Below are 6,165 nucleotides of genomic sequence, written 5' to 3'. Positions count from 1 at the left end.
TTTTATCCTTTTGCATTGTTGTTTGATTTGGTAATATGATTCTGAAAAACAAGAGTTTGATAGGACTTCTGGCAAAAACTGCCAGCAAAATCTCAGGTGATTGGCAAGACAGGCTTTTGACTTTTTATAACAAGCATGTACTATGGGAGGTTCCTTCTATTATTCATTGTTTGAACTACCCACTCCGCAGTGAGTTTGACTCTTTGCCCTCTGGCTGTCATTTTAGAGTATATCAGTAGAACCAAAAGACTCCAGGTTTCTTTTATTCGTACTGCAACCTGTCTTCTTAATGGCAAATAGCCATTTTGTGGCTTTTTACTGTTGTTGTTTTTATTTTTATTTATTGGGACTTTGTTTTATTGTTGTGCAATCATTTACTCACTGGGTATGTGTTCACACGTCTGTCGTCCAATGTTCCCTCTAAGCTGCGCACGTGCACTGCTGGCACGGTCTCTGCGCACAGAAAATCTGCGTTGCGCACAAAAAAAATATAACCTGAATTGAAATTAAAATTAATACTTTAACAATTCTGTTTTGCAGTGTTAGTCAGTCAGTGACTAGCTGCTCCCGTATGGGATTAGAACGATGCCACCTTATCCCATAGTCCAGCCACTAATGCGATTCACATTCGTATATACGCAGCCAATCAACGTCGTTGACAGGCTATGACGACGTCCTTATGTGCCAACACCGGTGTTTTAACTAGCAAAGCAGCGTGGCTGATGTGGAGTGAAGCCACGTTAATGACAACGTGTACAACCATTGGAGATGTGAGCAGGACAGACGGAACAACTGACGGGAAAGTGTGGACTTTATACCAGTTTTTAAATTGTGTTGATAGGCCACGTAAAACCAGTGTTGTGATTTTAAAAAAATATGCAATGTTTGGTTTCCTTCCTGAATACTATCGTTGTTTATATTTACTGCGGGAAGAAACGGTAAAAACTGCGTTTTATAAGAAAAAAGGCTCGAAAGCACTCTCCGCCTGTGAGCAAAAACAACCCCCCACCCCTCCCTCTTTCCTATTCGTCCAAAAAAGTACCATGTCGACCAATCAAAAAATGATATGGCAGCGTGGCATCTAGTTGTTAAGAAACGGGGAAGTTTTAGGAGTGACGGTGGTGTTTTGAGATGTGAGAGATTTGAGACGTTTAGCGCAAATCTTGTGTAGTTAGTGTGTAGTGTAGTCAATAGTTTTGTTGTGTGTGTCAGAACAATGAGGCAACTGCTCAATGTTACAGGTGTTACAGGAGTGATACATCTCCTGTTGTCAGGCCTGCAGGTATCAGGCTGTTGTTCTCCTTTATCTCATAGTGGACAGAAATTATTTTTTGGAGTGGCACAAATAATTTGTGTGGCATCAGATTTGATGCAGAACAGCTGATTGTTCTGTAAATAGTTTGAAGTGTTTATTTAAAAATGCATTGGCTGCATTTAAAAAAAATAGCTGCAAAAAACTTTGTTGTTTGCCAAACTGAGTTACTTTTTTGAGGAGTAACTATATAATTATTTGCCCAACATTGGTCATTATGTACTATATTTTGCAGATAGAGTTACAGGACTCTCTCCCAGACCACAGACTCATACTCACAATACAAGTCAGAGCTTTATAAAAAAAAAAAAAAGAAAGAAAAAGAAAGTTGTGTTTTCGAAATTGGAGTTCAAGTTATTTTTACTTCCAATAGTGTTAACATACTACACAGGCCAATGACTAGATTTTTTTTTTACATTTTCATTGTAAATGGGCTAAAGCAGTTTAAAAGTAGTCTAACATAAATGTAAATGCTGTAATTTGATTATTTTAATAAACCATGTAACTTGGATGGATTAGATGCTGGCGTGACCACAGTGCACACGTCTGCTGTTGCTCACAGTGGCCCAAGGGATCGCTCAGGGAGTTTGTGTGTTCGCTCAGACACATGAAAAATTAGAGGGAACATTGCTGTCGTCCTTGTTGCCCCTGCTGCTAAACTAATTTTCTTTTGTGGGACATATACTGAAAGTACATACATAAACGTGTTGTGTGTAATCATATACATAATTACAGATTCATTAATGTCAATTAATGTTTCTGCTGAAGCTCTTTTATCTCATTATTATCTTCTTAGTTTAACCTGTTAGCCTGTTATTATTGGTGATGAAACAATTGCATTAATTAAAAAAAGTATTTTCAGTGGTTCCTTTACAGTTTTAAAGACCCCTTCAAAAGGATTTGAGTGGAAATGTTTCTGTTATTTCACACCACAGGTTTTGTGCAAAAACAGACCCAATATTTTCCTATCAAGAGCATCTTTAACTCGCACATATATACATACATAGCTTATTACATTACAAATATACTAAAGTTATTGTACAAATAAAATCCGTTGAGCTGGGGTCAGGTAGGCAGTTTCAGATCCGACTTATTTATATGGTGCTTGATGACTGCTGGATGTCAGACAATTAGCAATATATATGTTATATATTTTGCTATAGGCTCTGTAGTGAGGCAGAGCAGAATGAGGCAAACATCAGAAAATCTCATCAGTCTAATGGAGACCCAGTGAACTATAACCCTGTCTGCTTTTATAGAGAAGCACATAGGGAGGCCGGGTCCCTGGCTGGGTGGGCTTCAGATAGCAGCAGAGGGTTCACGGCCAACCATCTAACTCATGCTGGCTTGATCACTCCCTCACTTATCACAAATACGGGCTCAGCGCAAGCCATGGGAAGCCAGCCGATGCTGCTGGTACACTTCAGCGAGCTGTTTTTTTCTGCAGCTGATGTGTGTAGCAGAGGTTGAGCTCCAACCACAAAATCACTGAACAGGAAAACACTGCACTCTACTGGTCCAAAGGTCGCATAATGCCATGGTTTTACCCTCTTGTGTGGGCAAAGTTCTTATTACTTCTTTTTACTTTCTTAATGCACCACATTACCAGGATTGAAAACAACAGAGCCACAAGAATCGTTTGAGGCAAAATTGTTAAAGGTAAACGAGTCCTGAAAATTAATAAATCATCAAACCTTTGCTTTTCTCCACACACCATTTATATATTTTTGAATAGAGATTCATGAATGTACTGAAAACTTTGTCTCACTAACACTGAGAAATTATTTACCCATAAAATCCCCTGGGTAGAAAATAATTAATTGGAAAAAAGAACATTCCTCATGGTTTTTCTTAAAATCGTTTTCCTATTCACCTTCCTTTTGCTGTGCTTGTTGTGTGTACTTGTATTTCAAGTTATGTAGCGATGCATAAAGTCCTGATGACTTTTACCTAAAATATAACACATCAATTATATAGATGGTACACATGCAGGCTTTTTCTAATAGAAGGTGCAAAAAAAACCAAACAAATATTTTACAGATACTAAATGCTGATCTTTACCTAATACAACATATTTTAAAGGTAATACTGAATGTGTCATGGACAGTGGCCCGTGGAAATGGGATGGACTCAAGTGCAGTTTCAAAACCGGAGGCTTGAAGTGCGGTGTAACAAGAGAGTCTTTATTCACAACGCTTGGAAGCTAACAGAAAACTCAGACTAGCATTAAGGAACGTAAACTAGACGTCTGAGGCAAGAGAAACTATGACCATAACAAAACTATGACTAGATTGCAGGGACAACTGGGTGCAGGGACTGGGCAGGGGAAACTGTGGCTGACCGGGGCAGTGCTTGCAGGTGGAGGTTGCTTGGAGGGGGGAGGCAGGAGACAAAGGTCCAGGTGGGTACTACGTGCAATGCAGGGAGGCAGGCAGGAGAGACTGGCAGTTTGAAAAGGGAGAGGTTACCGGCAGCTGCATACAAGAATCCAGGAGAGCTTGTAAAGATGAGGCTTGGTAGGTGGGTTCCAGATGTTGACGAGAAAACAGAGGAATAAGGCAAGTACACACGATGATACACCAAGGAACAGACATGAGGCATAGAACGGACTAGAGTTGGCAGATAATCTGGCAAAGACTAGTTGTGTGCAGGTCATAAATACTGCTGATGTGATTGCCATCAGGTGAGGAACAACAAAGATTCCACCCAGAGGGGAGGAGCCGATGCAGTGGAAAACTACCCAGACCATGACAGAATGGCCTTTTGAAGTATGTAAAAAAAAAGTTGTTTTAGAAGCCAGTTCCATAATTATTCCAACTTTTGACTGACTTAATTATTATCACCTAAAAAGTTGTGGTAATTTAACTTAATAGTTAAAAAGATTCTATGAACTTGAATATTTTTATTTCTTTAACTAAAACTTTCCTTCAGCTGCTCACTTATTCATAAGGTGTCACTACAGCAGATGGAGCCGCATATTTGATTTGGTAGATTTTTACACCATGTACCCTTCCTGACACAACCTCCAAGGGATTTGTGTGTCCTCCCAGCCTTCAACCAGGGAGACTTTGCATGTTAGGCAAAGGTGTAAACCACTAACTCTAAGGACCCACCAAATTGATTATTTAATCTACTTTTTTTCTGTTACAGTTTTTCTTGATTGCTTAAACACATTTCTTGAAACTATGCCTCGTATTCCCAAAACAGTAAACACAAATCCATAATGTCTCACCCAATTTCCCAAACATCGTATTGTCAGGTCAAAATGAAGCAACTTTTGCTGAAAAACCAAACTTTGCCCACAGACATCACACACAAGGCTTCAAAAACACACACACAACAACATAGTCTTACACATGGGTGCAACAAATGTTAAACAATATTCCCAAAACTGGCAAGTTATGTTGCTTGTGGTTCTTCCCCTCAAAAACCTTTTCACATGATGAACACAAAAGACACAACCAACGTATATACAGTGGCACAATTTTTATCCATGTACCATACAGTACAACACACACCAAAAACATTATTCCACGTCAGCATCCTGTGTGTGTTCTGGGTCAGGCCAGAGAATCTCATCCACGTCATAGGCTATATTGGCCCTGGCCAGGCAGCGGGGGTAAAATCCTCTTGCATGCCTGATCCACCCCTGGCATGCATCTACTGGTATGTCTAGGCAGGCCTCTTCCATGGCCTGGAGAAGGTGAACACGGACATAAGGTTCTCAGTCGTACACCTTCCACCACCATGCTGAAAACAACTCTTCTATCGGGTTTAGAAAGGGAGAGTATGCAGGCAGAAAGATGTTAGACAACCTTGGGTTATTGGTAAACCAGTCATGAACCATAGCAGCGCGATGGAAGCTGACATTATCCCAAACAACAACGTAGTGAGGCTGTTCTGGCTGTGCTGGTTCCCTGTAGTTCAGCTGTAACATATGTTGTCTTAGACCATCAAGAAGAGCAAGGAGAAGTGTTATAGGGTCCTAGAATGGCATGGCAGTGGAGTACCCTTCATTGGCTGATGGCTGCGCACAGAGCGATATTCCCTCCACGCTGACCAGGGACATTTACAATAGCCCGATGGCGAATTATGTTCCTCCACCTCCTCCTCCCTGGTGTCCTAGACCTCCTCCTCCTCAACTTTGACCTCTTCATTTGCATGTCTTTGGATCCATTGTTTTAAACTTGAATGAACTGGCTTTGGCCCTTTTATCTATCCATCAAAGTTTCTGATTGGTGTGTGATACATTTCGACTCCTAGTGTTTCCACTTGGCTAATTGTGTGCAAATTGAGCTAAAGCTGTGCTGATGTGAGTTAATATTATTGACTGCTTGTGCTTTCTAAGTGACCACATGGAGTAAGCACTGACAAATGTAGGGATTTGTTTGTAGAGTTTTGTAGAAACAGTTCACCACATCTGACTCATGTGGTAAAGCAGGGGCATAGTGTTTATAGTTCAGGGAAATAGGTGTGCTTTTTGGAAAGTGGCATTATGGTTTTGAAATTTGGGTTCAAAAGATTGGTTATAGTGTTTAAGCAATTGAGAAAAACTAATATTTTGCAGTTGTGAGCCCCTTCAAATTGTAACTTTATAGTATTCACTGTTGTTTCAGAGCATGAGGATTAATTCCTGTCAGGCTGAGGACCGTATTATTCATTAAATTCAACAAATACGATCAAAGAAAGACAGAAAGAGTTAACCACCCAACACCTGTTTGAAAGATAATGGAATCTTCTTTGCCATTAATATTTTCTCGAGTGTCTGGAAAGTTAATCTAAAATATTATCTTTCATTATACTTGTTGTACTTTGTCAGCACAGATAGGGACAAAAGAGCTGTAAAATCAACT

The sequence above is a fragment of the Neolamprologus multifasciatus genome, chromosome 23 (assembly GCF_963576455.1).
Source record: "Neolamprologus multifasciatus chromosome 23, fNeoMul1.2, whole genome shotgun sequence".
NCBI lineage: Eukaryota > Metazoa > Chordata > Actinopteri > Cichliformes > Cichlidae > Neolamprologus > Neolamprologus multifasciatus.
This window is presented reverse-complemented; position numbering follows the sequence as displayed.